This window comes from Arachis hypogaea, chromosome 3 (assembly GCF_003086295.3).
Source record: "Arachis hypogaea cultivar Tifrunner chromosome 3, arahy.Tifrunner.gnm2.J5K5, whole genome shotgun sequence".
NCBI classification, from domain to species: Eukaryota; Viridiplantae; Streptophyta; class Magnoliopsida; order Fabales; family Fabaceae; genus Arachis; species Arachis hypogaea.
In genome coordinates this window covers 57,780,191-57,796,057 of record NC_092038.1, presented here as the reverse complement: position 1 = coordinate 57,796,057, position 15,867 = coordinate 57,780,191, and the positions used below count along the sequence as shown (strand labels likewise).

General features: G+C 32.3%; 1 long non-coding RNA gene across 1 annotated transcript; it reads right to left on the bottom strand.

Moving 5' to 3' along the window:
- Positions 1-725: 725 nt before the first annotated feature.
- On the bottom strand, positions 726-3,798 carry LOC112770717 (uncharacterized). The gene is made up of 2 exons (XR_003186666.2): positions 3,403-3,798; positions 726-888 (listed from the first exon to the last, which is right to left on the bottom strand). It is a non-coding gene; the product is annotated as an uncharacterized lncRNA (long non-coding RNA).
- Positions 3,799-15,867: the final 12,069 nt, after the last annotated feature.

The window sequence follows — 15,867 nt, the reverse complement described above, 5'->3', positions numbered from 1 at the left end:
GATCTCTTTTCTCCCATTACCACCGACGCTACCCAATATCAGACTCTTCAGTTTCGACAATGAGCTTACTGGCCGGGCATGCAACAGAATGGGATTTTCACACTCAAATGTTACCCCATTATCACTATTTCTCATACGACAATTGAGAATACACACTAACAACCAAGAAACCACTACTACTTAACATTTTGGCCTATTTTCGAAAGGAATAGGTAGCAAAGAAGTAGTGAAATACTTGTGGAGGATACAAAAGGTTGCATATTCTTTTATAACTGCTTGAAATTTGTCTTACGTATCTCGTTTACACTATACATATTATAATTATCCTTTTATCACGTTTACAGTTTAAACGAAATAAGTTAACAAGTATCTCATTTACACTATAAACGAGATATACATTGCATTTATTTTCAGCTTTATCTCGTTTACAGTGTAAAGGAGATATGTATTAATTTATTTTGTTTATAATGTAAATGAAATAAATAATGTAATACTTTTTGATAAAAATACTTTAAAATACATATTTTGGTAATTAAAATATTTATTTTATTTATTTAAAAAAAGTTCGAGTTTGTACCAATTAAATCAGCATTTAATTAAGAGCGTATATGTTAAGATTGTCGATTACAAAGGTTTGTATAAAAAAATATAAATTTAATGTATTTATTGATTATTAATTAAAATGAAAAGAATTAATAATTTTTACTAATAATAACCTTTCCATGTGACTTAAGGATAATTGAACCATACTATAAGCAAATATCATAATAAAAGCATTACAAGTACTAAAAATAAGCAAGACGAATTTCTTCCTAATCTGATCAATTTATTTAATATTTCTTCCATTCGACGGAGGATTTATTAATATGTCAATTCTAATTTGCCAACCTACAACAAACACAGACAAATTAAGATAGAGGTTATCTGGTTAATTAGAAAATAATTATTGGGAAATTATTATCCATATTCCCCTAATCGTAATCGTAATGGTAATTATAGTAGTATACTGTTTCAAACTTTAACTTCACAAAATATAGAGACCAAAATAAAATATCCAAGTACAATAAAGAAAATCAGAACTAAACTAAAATTTTAAAATATTTATTTCATTTTATCATGGCCACATGCAATATTAATATACCATGATTTTCTCTCTTTGATAAACTTATTTTGTATGTTATATGAGCGAATAATTTAAATATTTTTTCAATAGTTTATTACTCTTTCAAGATTTAGATAAGAGTAAAGAATTTATAACATCAAAAATTCACAAATTAATTTAGATCTAAAAGGCCGCTTTATTTCATAAGGATAATATTAACATTGTATTTGCAAAAATAGTATTTCAAGTTTGTTTACGTTATATTTGATTGTAATTAGCTACTATTGTCTCATAGATATATTATAATTAAGTTTAAGTATAATTTTAGTCCGTAAAGTATAGGCCAAAAAAATTTTTTTTTAATATTTTCTTATATGAAATCATTTCTAAAATTTAAAACCAAATTTTAAAATCGTTCTTAAATTTTAAAATTTTAAATTAAATTATCCATAACAAAAAAAATTATAAAAAAAAGTATTTTTACTTATGCAAAGAAAAAGAAAAGAAGAAATTATTTATGATTCACTTTTGCTTTTATTCTCACCGCCACTTCTGTACGATTTTAGTCCCTAAAATAAGGACGATTTTAAAACTAAATTAAATTTTAAAAATAATTTTATATACAAAAAAAGTTAAAAACAAAAAAAAAATTTTAACCTGTATTTTAAAAAACAAAATTATACTTAACCCTTATAACTACATTATTGAAACCTTAATTGAAGTACGATACAACATAGTAAAGATCATAAACAAGTGTATTATGTATCGAAAATCAACATTGTAGATTACTTCCTAGTCAAACATTTCTTTTCACATCACAACTAACTTTTAAAACAATAAAATACGATTATTTAAATTTAAGAATGATTGAAGCATAAAACAATAAAATAAGATTGTAATTTTTTTTCCATACATCAAAACAAATATTGTAATTAAAATCAATATATAAGCCAAATAAATGGTTAGATTGAATTGCTTCCTAGTCTTTTTCGAATTGCTTAAATAACGTCCCATTATAAAAATTCAAATTGAACAAGCTTATAATAAACTGGTGCAATGAAACAAAATATTCAAAACTGAAATAAACTTTTGAAATATTCATTTCGTATATTTTAATTTTAGGAGCTACGTCAAAGTACCACGAATTTTGAAAATGATTCAATCCTTGCATTTTATACCATAGAGGTGAATACTTTGAAAAAGTTTTCCGTAATTCACAGTGGCGAAATTTGAGAAAAAATTTTGAAGGGGCAAAAATCTTAATAAAAAATTATATAATAGTATTTATATTAAAATAAAATTTATAAATATAATTATTTTATTTTTAAATTTATTATTAATATGTAGGATTATATATGGTTAAGATTAACAAAAAATAATTTTAATTTTAATTTAAAAAAAATGTTTAGATTAATAAGCCAATTTGATTTCAAATAAAAAATTAATTTAAAAAAAATCAGTTTTTACATGAAAAAAAATTAATTTTTATACATAAAAATCTATTTTTATTTAGAAAACTAATTTTTATCTAAAAGCTGATTTTTTTTAAAAAATTAATTTTTTTATTTAAATTATATAAAATCAATTATAATTTATAAATTTTTTTTAATATTTTAAAAAATTAATTTTACTTTTGATAATATTTATCTCTTAAAAATCTCAAGATTAATTATTTTTATTATTATTTTTATTACAAATTAAATAATATAATACAATAAAATAAAATCTTAAATTTCTATTAAAATAAAAATATCAAGATTTATTAATTTAAACAGTATTATACTATAATGGTATTAAATTTATAAAGTTAATTTAAAAATAAAATAATAATCTTTTTATTAATAACTGATATTACTATATATTAGTTATATTATAATTTTTATTATTCTAAAAATAAAATAATGTATGAAACTATATGAGAAGTTAAACATAATTTAGTGTTAATTCTATAATGATATTTAATTTGTAACGTTAATTTAAAGATATACCATTTATTATTGATTTAAAGATATGCTATTAAGATAAAAAGTTTGAAAGAATGATAAAAATGCACATAAAACTCAAATACATAAATTAAAAATATATCAATTTAATCAAACAAACTAATTTTATTTTTTTTAAATAAAATTATTAATCTTTTTACAAAAACTTTGGGACCATAACCCCATATCCACACAAAGTTCCGCCACTGGTGATTCATGAGATTTTCCAAACTCTTAAAAAAAAAAAAAAGAGAAATAGACCCATCAAGTATTTATATAATTAATAATATAATATAAACTAAAAGCTTACATTCTTACCGTTATTATATTGCTACTTCTTGTAATAATGAACACGAAGTTCGTCAATGCATGCCACGATCTTCTCTTTATCAAGTGGATAGTGTTTAATGCATTCGAACGCAATACAGTCCAACTTAATACAAATTTCCATTTTCAATTGGTCATGTTCATAACGTTTCTGACATCGCTTGACACATTCGGCAACGGCTTTATGGACTTTAATATCACTAAAATTACCAAATGTAGTCGAAGATTCTGCAACGATAACTTTCTGGAATTTAACATTGCCAGAACAAATTACGACTCCAGTAATCAATATTACAATTGCATGCGCCACACAATTTTTAGCCATAGATCTTCTCTTTCTCTCTTACAATAGACAAAACTTTATATAAGTTCATGTCCCCTTCTTAAAAGAAGTTCTCTAAATAAGTTTATATATATATATATATATATATATATATATATATATATATATATATATAATAGAATAATCAAACCAATCTTATATAGTAGAATAATCAAATTAAAACTATAACAGGTGAATAATCAAATATTTACAATATATAATAATTCTTTTTATAATTCTACCAAGTCTACACTCTTTATAAAAAACACTATTTTAATATCAGTATTTTTTTAAGAATCAAACACGTATTTTTTTATTTTATTAATTAAAAAATAATTTAAATACATAATTAATTAATAATAACCGTATTTTTATGAGTGTCAAGAATAGTATTTGATATATTTATAATATTTTTATAAAATATTAAATATCCATTTTTATATATAATAATTGATTAAAAATTGATTTTTAGCGTACGTATAAAATTCTTATGATACCAAATAGAGCTACAAATTATTAATTTAACAATTGCTTAGCTTCTCATTGTAGCGAAGTATTGTTTTAGCATAATTAATTATTTTTGGTTAATCTTGAATGTCAATTAAATTTGATGACTTTCGTATAGGAATCTAAATTATATATTAGACATAAGATAACATTGAACATATATCATAGGTAATAAAGAAATAGAAAGCATCCTACCTTATAATATAATTTGTACTAGAAATCTCTAGTACGGGTTGTGAGATGGATTGGGAACTTATAGGTCGAGGCGATTTGTCGCATCGTTTGCTGGGAGTGATGGGTGGTGATATCTGCAAAGACACTTCGACGTCTAAGTCAGAATAGATCTAAAAGGTATAAAGTGTGTGGAATGAGTAACGTACCTGAAGAGGCTTCTGACTCCCCTTTATATAACTTGGGGTAGTTTATTTTATCTTACTTTATTAGCTAAAATAAGGGGAAGTATTTGAATTCTGAATATCGGTTCAGACAGTTATGATTTTGGGCCGGGTTGGACCATGCATGGTGATGGCCTAGGCCTAGATGCCCGGGTCGAGACGACTTGGGGGAAGGAGACCTGAAAACCAGGTCCGAAACAGTTGCCTCCAGAGCGAGAGAGCGGGTGGGCCTGATCTTGTTGCTTGGGAGTGCCTGGTTATGCGAACCGTGAGGCGGGGTGCTTGTGAGTGCGCGAGGGCAGTTCTCTTCGGGGGACCGTGTGTAACGACCCAATTTTCAGTACGTCATGATCATATTGAAATTCGAACATCACTAACTTGATTTCGTAAAAATTAACTAAATATTTATTATTAAGCCAGTAATCATATTAGCGCGAGATTGATTTCTCGAAAAAACTAATAATTGACTAAGTACGATAAAATAACACAAACATCAAAGATAGAAATAATATACATCATACATACTACTTACATATATATATATATATATATACTGTCATACAGGTCATATATAAGTTAGTGTACAATCCTTCACATCTTGTTACTGTATATATAATCAACACTTCGGACCCTGATCCATATAGGAAGTCCCTAAGCTGGCGCCCGAAAATTAGCCTAGTCAACTATATACATCCTATTCTCTCAGTGAGGCTAATCAAAGTGAGAGACTAAACACAAAAGCTAGGCTAACACAAAAAAACTCCCAAAAGTCACATCGTTAGCTCTCAAGCATCAACTGTCGTCGTCATAGGAAATCTCAATCACATCTGAACACTTCTCAAGATCTCCAAATATATAGGGATGGTCCATCTTACAGAACAGGATGCTCGTCTCTATCTTATGTGGAGAAAAGGAAGGGGTTAAAACTGGGGTTCTTAGTAGGGTCAGGGGTAGTTAGTTAAGTCAATATTATCACAGTTTAACTAGTTCACAGCCAAATATTCAAGAATCACAGAGAAATAGCCAGTCACAATAATTCAGAATACCATTAAGGAATGCACAAATACAAGAAGACAATCATAAACAACTTTACATTATCAAGTAAAATGCACATGCACAGCAAGGATGATGCATGTCTAGTCCTATCGCAGGTAATGAACTCATTTTTCGATTTCAACCCGCACCCGACACAATCCGACTCACATGTCAGATAAGGCATTCTAGCGACATAACCTCTGTAAGTTTCTACTTCTTGCAGGCGTTGTTAGCTGAAGTATGTCGAACATGACCTCTATAAGTACTTGCAGGCGCTGATTCTCCAACTAAAGCCATTCCATATTTACGAGCATCCCCGCACAATCATTCACATACAAAGCCCACAGCTTGTTAACTTTTATCCTTCGGCACCGTAACCATACTATTGTCACCCTCTTGTGACCTTTCCATAATCACACGTGCCGATTTATCTCCTCTCTTTCTTCAGTCTCTTACTTATTTATCCTTAATAGTTCAAACTATCTTCACACTGTTCTCTCATCATCTACTAAGTAGTTTATGGAAAAAGAATCATAAGGTTCTTTAATTAAGTCGGTGTTCTCTAAAGCTTTTAAGATTACTCTATTTACTACTCTCTACTTTATTCTTCATAATACATATAATAATATTCTTATAAAATAATATCTTTGATAAATAATAATTATAATAATAATTTACTCTAATATAAATGAGTAATTTTAAACAAATATTTAAAATAATATTTCTAATACTCTTAAAACTTATTTTATAAAACCTTATTCTCAAACTTTTATTAATTACTTTCTAAACTACGAACTCTTGTGTATTTTATTTTTGACCTCAACATTTTATAGAATTATATTTAAACCCTCACTATTGGTTTCATATTTATTAAAATAATCCTAAACTTTTATAAAATATCCATTTTATCCCTGAACTTTATTTATTACCCAAATTACCCGAAAAACTTATATAATTATAATATTAAACTCAATCTTTTCATAAAAATACATTTATATTCCCCAAAAATAATTCTTCATGGCTGTTTCTTCTCTTCACAAAGAATCGAAACCCTTCTTATTTAGTTTTCAAAATATACATTTAAATCTTAATCCGTTTCCGAATTTTACGGTTACCAATTTTTCCAGCTTTTAATTTAATATCTCGGCCCTTTCACCACAAAAACTTTACTCAATTTTCCAATATAATTCCAGCTCCAAATTTTCCAAAATAATTCGGTTCTTGAATGCACTAACACTGGCCGAACCATCGTCGTCATAAAAAAATCAATATACCACAAAAATTAAACATAAATTCAATTAAACTCAATCAATAATCAATCACAACATCAATTCACTTATCCAATACAATGAAACCTGTAAGAAATTACCAAAATCCTACTTTTGTACGAAACAACGAAAACTCTGGAGAAGCTTTTGACCAAGCTGCTGAAGAAGAAAACGTCAGAAATCGTCTGTGCCTTCTAGAATTCCAATTGGCCAATATCAAGGGAAAGGAGAGCTATGTCACCATCAAATTCTACCGAACAAAAATGATGCCAATGTGTAGAGGAGGAGGATACAAAAACTTTAATCGGATTAATTTTTTTATTGGAATTACGGATCACAAGAAATTGAAGTCGAAAATTAATGGAAAGTCATGGTTCTTCAAGGTACACCCTTGGCCTCTCTCTCTTTTCTTTTTCAAGTTCATTCGGTGAGAAGGCTTGGAGAAGGGGAAGAGGGTTGAATCTATGACCTTCTTTTAAGTTACTGAAAGAACCCTTTTAATACAAACTTGCAATCTGAATCTGTTTGAACTCAGCAGCGAAAAATTTATGAGACCAATTTCATTTTGTCTCATGAATATAAAAAAACAGAACAGAGCAGAGAAGAGAGAAGCTGACACCATCATGTATCCTGGTTTGGTTGCCTTGTGCAATGCAACCTACGTCCAGTCTCCACCACAACAGTGGTAGAATTTCCACTATAGTTAAGGTATTACATACACCAATTTCACAGGATTAACACAATCCTTCCACACTCAAGTTCTAACCTAACTTAACTTGGTTATGCTAATACCTAACTCTTCACTCTTAGTGCTAACCCAACTAAGAAAGGGGTACCTCACATGTACAAGATGCAAGACACAGACTTAACCTAAAGAAATCTGAAATCACTCTAGGCTTTTCACTCATGTGTATCTCTCTGCCTCTTTCCACTCTTAGGCTCTTTCAATGACTCTCTGATTCAGCCTTTTACCTCAAGAAATTACAGAAAGATAAACATTGAAAAGTAAATTACAATCTGTAAAACATAAAGGAGATTAATGCTTCAACAACCTATTTGCTATGTGATAAACCAGATTTGCTAGCCTCTGATTTAGTTCTTCATTCTGGTGGAATGCTCCTTTGACTAGGAAGCACTGTCCAGGTAGATGAACTTCTTCAAAGAGCTCTTCTCAGAACATGCACCTCAAGAACACTGGTTATCTCTCCCTCCCTTCTGAATTATGAACCAACTTCTTTAGTATCTCCTTGTATGTTGCTTAGTTGCTCTCTCCTAGGTCAACTCTCGAGCTTTGTGCTTCACCAACCCACCATCTCACTTTTTTCCATTAATCCTCAAAATAGAAACTTTGGTTCTGACCTTCTCTTGTTGATCGAAAGCCACAGGACAGCAAAAACAAATGTTTTCAATGGTAAACCCAGATCTTGGCCATTGAAAAACAACTTGGTCCCCAAGACACACATATGACTGTAGATGCACAACAGTGAAGAGTAGAGATCATCTTTCCCATGTAACCCATTTCGGACTGGCAAAGAGTTGGGAAGGAGAGAAGAAAGCAATATGCATGAAATAGGAAATATGTTACCTTTGACCTTTGCCTTAGCTTGAGTTGGTTTGATTTTGTTGATTTGATCTCAACCTTTCTTGCCTAATCTTCTCTTTCTTTCTTCTTCTGTGAATAACTTAGGAACTAAGCACTCTCTCACTTCTGTGATTTCTGACCAAGAGGAAAAAAGTGAACCTTGCTTTTGGTGAAAGCAAGTAGGAGGGAATTGCTTGCTATCGGGTTTGGATTTGATCAATTCATTTGGCCCGTTTTGATTTATCAGCTTTGTTTCCTTTTGGGCTTTGTTTGTATTGTCATCCCATCAGCATGATTAATTTGTTCCATAGTGGGCTATAGCTGAATATTGAATTTTTGGCCTGCATCACTTCAACCAAAATAATCAAAACTAATTAGTTAGTTTGCCCAATAAAGTAATATTTGTCATCATTAATTAATTTAGTTAATTTCTTAAGTCAACAATCTCTCCCTTGATGACAAACATAATTAAACATTAATAAAAAAGAATTGAATTTTACTAAAGTTAAGAAACTTCCCTTTGAATGATGTTGCTTGCTTTTGTGTTACTCCCCCTTTCCTTTTCAAGGGTAGCTCCCCCTAGATTTATGCACTTCTTTTTGTATTATACTTTTAGAGAGCACAATAAAGAGCTTCATATAATTCAACTTTGACTAAGTGAGATTAAACATTCAGCATTACCAAACCAGCCCAAAATACAACATGTCATGTCAGCACTTTTGACAAAAAAACTATTTCAGAAAATGATCATGCTTTGACAAAGACATAACATTAAGACTAGCATTCATATAACATAAAATCAATTTTCATATCTTATGCCAAAACTTCACAGCATTAGCAAATTTTGCAAATCAATTTTTTTATGCCAATAACATTGTAGCAGCAGCAATCAATATTCAAAAAATCAATCAAAGATTCACAATCCTGCTACTCATGTGTTATTACTCCCCCTTTGTCATCAAAGGTGGAAAATAGGCAAATCCAAGAAAAAAATTGCACTATATAACTTGCAAAAAATGTTAATGCATAGTCTAAAATACCAAATTAATTTAAAGTAAATGCAGCAGTTGTTAAAGTATTACAGTCATCCGGAATAACAAACAGAAGTTCAAAAATAATAAAAGAAACAGTTTTCATGAGACAAAAGTGAGCAGACAGCAGCAGCTTCATGAGACAAATCTAGGCATCTGAACCAGTTCCCTTCGAATCAGCCTCCTCTTCAGCATCAGTGGCATGATCTTCATCTTGTTGAAGATTATCAATGAACTTCATGAATACAACCACTCTATCCCTTGATTTTCGGAGAAAATTCTCATGCTTGCTTACTAGCTTCCTTTGTTCCTTACTCATGGTAATCATGTAATTGGATTGGGAGACAAACTCTTGGACTACATCTCAAACAACATTAAACAGAGCAGATTTTTGTCCAGTAGAGATGGAGGTGTCCTCGGTGGAAGGAGGAGAAGATTCCTCAGCAATAAACTCATCATCTTCATCATATAGAACTACTCTCTCAAAACGAGTAGGTCTTTTTTGCTGTTTCACTGAACCAACCCCTTTTAGATATGAATCTCTATTTTCATAATCCTCAATGGACAAGTCAACACCAAAATGCTCAAAAATACAAGTTAGAAACATTCCATAAGGAAGGGCTTTGTCTTTCACACTTCTAACAGAGCCAAATATGTATCTAACCATCAAATAAGCAAAGGAAATTTCTGTTTTAGTGAGCAGGGCATACAAAACAAGAGTGTTAGTATAAGATACCCTTTGATATGAACCATTTTGAGGAAGTATGATGTGGTTGACAATTCAGTGAAACTGAGCACGTTCATATCCTAGGGCTTTGTGAGTGGGTGTAATGCCATCAATCAAGGAAACATGTTCACAAATATGAGCCAAAGCATCATTGAAGGAAATACCAACTCCTTCATCCCACTTAACAGAGGTATAAGCACAAACCCCAACATCAGTATATTTCAATAAATCACTGATTGTTTCATTATTTAAAACAATATCTCGGCCCTTGACATAAAAATGCACACTACCCTAATGATATGTCATATTAGCATAAAACTCTTTGACCAAAAGTGGGTAAACATGCTTTTTGATGTTAAAAAGGTGATTCCAGTCTTAAAATTTCAAATTTTCAACAAATGAAAAACTTTTCTTTTGTAGGTTTGGCAAATCAGTAAGAAAAGATGGACACAGGATACGATACTTAGTAACTCCTTCATAAAAGTCATTATTCATGGCAGACCTAAATCTATAAAGGTTATAGTTGGAATGAAATGTCATGAAGTGGGATTTATGAGTAAAAGAATCAATGTCTGGTTCTTTAACAGATTTGAGAGGGAGACGAGGTTTACCTCTTTGAGAACGCAAGGGAACAGACCTTAGCTTAGGCTGAGTTGACTCAGGAACTGGTTCTTCAACAGCAGAAGGTTTTCCTTTGGATGTGCTGGGTTTTGAAGAACTGGGTTTTGAAGGTGGTTCTTTGGTGGTGGCATCGGCTTGGCGAAGGCTGGATATCTTGGTGTGGTCTTGGTTTATGCCATGGGGTCAGTGCGAGGAGGAGAGGTAGGAGGAGAAGGTGAGGGAGTGAAGGTCTGATCTCTTGAATGAGTAGAGGGCCTCGGTTTTGATGGAAGTTTGAGAATCTTTTCACGAGGAAGTTTATGAGAAATAGTTTTCTTCCTCATTTGGGTGGTTTCTGACAAAGAGGAAAGAGAAGCAATAAAGGTAGTGGAGGAAACCGAAGAGTTTGAGGAGGAGTTATGGAGGGAGAGGAAGAAGTATTGGTAACCGTATCCAAAAGAAATTTTCTTAAACCATGCAACTGCATCACCTCTAATTTGACTTGAGAGGACTTGACATCATAAAAAGAAAGATTTGATTTTATTTAAAATTAAAATGGAAATTTATTTCAAAATTAAAAAAAACCTTTTGGACAAAAAAAGAGAAATAAACTAAAGTAAACAGGCCAACAAAAAAAAAACTCATGTAACATTCATATTGGGCCTAGAGGTGGTTTGGTTTAAGGAAACACATTGGACTACTCATGTTCAAATTTTTGAGGTTGGCCTAGATAAATCTACACGTGCAACAAGCCCAGAGAACACTGATTGAAGAGAATGTTCTTCACTTGCCCAGAATTTTCTCATACCTGTTTCTGAGACAAAATCTCCAACAAACACATCGACAACTGTCAAACAAAGAATCATGGCTTAAAATCCCTAGACTAGTCCTAAGCATGCAAATCTGTCCTCAGCTAGTGGTTTAGTGAAAATATCTTCTAATTGCTCCTCTAATTTAACAAATTGAATGATAATATCCCCATTTTGAATATGTTCTCTTATTGAGTGAAATTTTACTTCAATATGTTTAGTTCTAGAGTGCAAAACTGGATTTTTAGAAATATTAATGGCACTCATATTATCACACAACAAGGGAATATTTTCAGTATTTAATTTGTAATCAGCAAGCTGTATTTTCAACCACATAAGCTGAGAACAACAAAAAGAAGCAGCTATATACTCAGCCTCAGCAGTGGATAAAGCCACTGTTGGCTGCTTCTTACTTGACTGATGAGCGGATAATTTATACGCTTTTTGGCATTATTTTTAGGTAACTTTTAGTAGGATCTAGCTACTTTTAGGGATGTTTTCATTAGTTTTTATGCTAAATTCACATTTTTGGACTTTACTATGAGTTTGTGTGTTTTTCTATAATTTCAGGTATTTTCTGGCTGATTTTGAGGGACCTGAGCAAAACTCTGATAAGAAGACTGACAAAGGACTGTTGATGCTGTTGGATTCTGACCTCCCTGCACCCGAAATGGATTTTCTGGAGCTCCAGAACTCCAAATGGCGTGCTCTCAACGACGTTGGAAAGTAGACATCCAGAGCTTTCCCGCAATATATAATAGTCTATACTTTGTTCGAGATTAGATGACGCAAACTGGTGCTCAACGCCAGTTCCATGCTGCATTCTGGAGTCAAACGCCAGAAACACGTCACGAACCATAGTTGAACGCCAAAAACACGTTACAACTTGGCATTCAACTCTAAAAGAAGCCTCTGCACATGTAAAGCTCAAGCTCAGCCCAAGCACACACCAAGTGGGCCCCGGAAGTGGATTTCTGCATCAATTACTTACTTTTGTAAACCCTAGTAGCTACTCTAGTATAAATATGACATTTTATTATAGTATTAGACGTCTTCTTTTGACCATTCGGTCTTTTGATCATTCATGGGGGCTGGTCATTCGGGCATGCCTGGACCACCATCACTTATGTATTTTCAATGGTGGAGTTTCTACACACCATAGATTAAGGGTGTGGAGCTCTGCTGTACCTCGAGTTTTAATGCAATTACTACTATTTTCTATTCAATTCATTCTATTCCCATTCTAAGATATTCGTTGCACTTAACCATGACGAATGTGATGATCCGTGACACTCATCATCATTCTCATCTATGAACGCGTCACTGACAACCACTTCCGTTCTACCTTAGACCGAGCACATATCTCTTGGATTCCTTAATCAGAAACTTCGTGGTATATGCTAGAATTGATGGTGGCATTCATGAGAATCCGGAAAGTCTAAACCTTGTTTGTGGTATTTTGAGTAGGGTTCAGGGATTGAATGACTGTGACGAGCTTCAAACTTGCGATTGTTGGGCGTGATGACAAACGCAAAAGAATCAATGGATTCTATTCCGACATGATCGAGAACCGACAGCTGATTAGCCGTGCTGTGATACAGCATTTAGACCATTTTCACTGAGAGGATGGGATGTAGCCATTGACAATGGTGATGCCCTACATACAGCTTGCCATAAAAAGGAGTAGGAAGGATTGGATGAAGGCAGTAGGAAAGCAGAGATTTAAAAGGAGCACAACATCTTCATACGCCTATCTGAAATTCCCACCAATGATTTACATAAGTACTTCTATCTTTATTTTTTGTTTATTTATTATTATTATTATTCAAAAACTCCATAACCATTTATTATCCGCCTAACTGAGATTTACAAGATGACAATAGCTTGCTTCATACCAACAATCTCCGTGGGATCGACCCTTACTCACGTAAGGTATTACTTGGACGACCCAGTGCACTTGCTGGTTAGTTGTGCAGAGTTGTGATAAAGTGTGATTCACGTTTGAGAGTGCTACCAAATTGTTGATGATCACAATTTCGTGCACTATTGACCAAACATTCAAGGACTTTCCAAGGAAACAACATAAGTCTGATGTGCTTCTTCTATCAACTCTATCACCGGCAAAATCTGCATCACAATAACCAACTACAGAAAAATCATGAATCTTAGGATACCAGAGACCAAAATTAGATATGCCATGAACATATCTAATGATCCTCTTAACTGCAGAAAGATGAGACTCTTTTGGTTTAGATTGGAATCTTGAACACATTCCAACACTTTGCACAATATCGGGTCTAGAGAAAGTTAAGTACATAAGAGAGTCAATCATTCCTCTATACTTAGTCTCATCTACATCTTTCTCAGTTTCTCCCTTGTCTAATTTTGAATTAGGGTGCATGGGAGTTTCCATAGGTTTGGCATTTTTCATACCAAATTTCTTAACTAGTTCCTTGGCATACTTCTCTTGATGGATGAAAGTTCCATTTTTAGTTTGTATAATTTGTACCCCAAGAAAAAAGTTAAGTTCACCCATCATAATCATGTCAAATTCACTTGTCATGAGTTTTCCAAATTCAGTACAAAGGGATTCATTGGCTGATCCAAAAACAATGTCATCAACACATATTTGGACTAGAATGAAAGAATCATTAGAATTTTTGATAAATAGAGTTGTGTTTATGGTGCCTCTTTGAAAACTATTTTTCAAAAGAAAAAAGCTAAGTCTCTCATACCAAGCTCTAGGAGCTTATCTTAAGCCACAGAGAGCTTTTGATAATTTGAAAACATGATTGGAAAATTCTTTATTTTCAAAACCTGGTGGCTGCTCCACATACACTTTCCTATCTATCACACCATTTAAAAATGCATATTTTACATCCATTTGATATAATTTAAAACCATAAAATACAGCATAAGCTAAGAGAAGTCTTATGGCTTCCATTCGGGCAACAGAGGTAAAGAATTCATCAAAGTCTATTCCTTCTTCCTGGTCATATCCTTGTGCCACTAGCCTTGCTTTGTTTCTTGCAATGCTACCATCCTCTCCTAGCTTGTTTCGAAAAATTCACTTGGTGCCTGTCACTTTCTTTCCATTCGGCCTAGGAACCAATGTCCAAAGTTGGTTCTTCTCAAACTCATGAAGCTCATCTTCCATTCCCTTTACCCAAGAAGGGTCATCAAGGGCTTCCTTGACATTTTGAGGCTCCATTTGAGAGACAAGGGCAATGTTTGTTCCTTCATTTTCCTTTCTAGTTGAAGATCGAGTTTTAACCTCATGAGAGACATCCTCAATGACAAATTCTTCAAGATAATTCTTCAAGAATCTCCGTTCACGAGGTCTGGTGGACTTGGAGGCAGATTCAGTTACTAAGGGATTCTGGGTACTGCTGGTTTCAGGATCTCCTTAAGATTCATGAGACAAAATGGAATTGTCTCTTAAATTTTCAGCCACTGCAGTTTTTGGTTCAGCTTGTCCAGAATTTTTATTTTCATGATTTTGTGCAGTTTCATCATCCTTTTGAGCTTGATTTCCTACATCACAATCTTCCAAAACACTTTGCACCAAGTTAGTATCACAAAATGTAACATGTATGGACTCCTCACTAATCCTAGCATCTTGATGATAAACTCTATATGCTTTGCTAGTTGTGGAATATCCTACAAATAAACACTCATACGCCTTTGGATCAAATTTCCCTAAATTATCTTTGTTATTGAGAACAAAACATTTGCATCCAAAGATGTGCAAGTAATCCAAGTTTGGTGGGTAACCTTTCCAAAGTTCATAAGGGGTTTTCTTTAAAAATTTTCTTATGATGGTTCTATTCAAAATGTGGCAAGCCGTGTTAACCGCTTCAGCCCAAAGAAATTTTGGAATATTGCCCTCACAAAGCATATCTCTTGTCATTTCTTGAATGCTTTTATTTCTTCTTTCCACAACACCATTTTGTTGTGGTGTCCTTGGACAAGAGAAGTTATGAGATATTCCAAATTCTTCACAAAAGGATTCAAATAAATGATTTTCAAATTCAGTTCCATGATCACTTCTTATAAAAGAGATCTTTGAATCCTTCTCATTTTGAATTTTCTTGCAAAAGATTTCAAAGGTCGAAAAGGCTTCATTTTTATGTGCAAGAAATAAAACCCAACCAAACCTAGAATAGTCATCCATAATCAC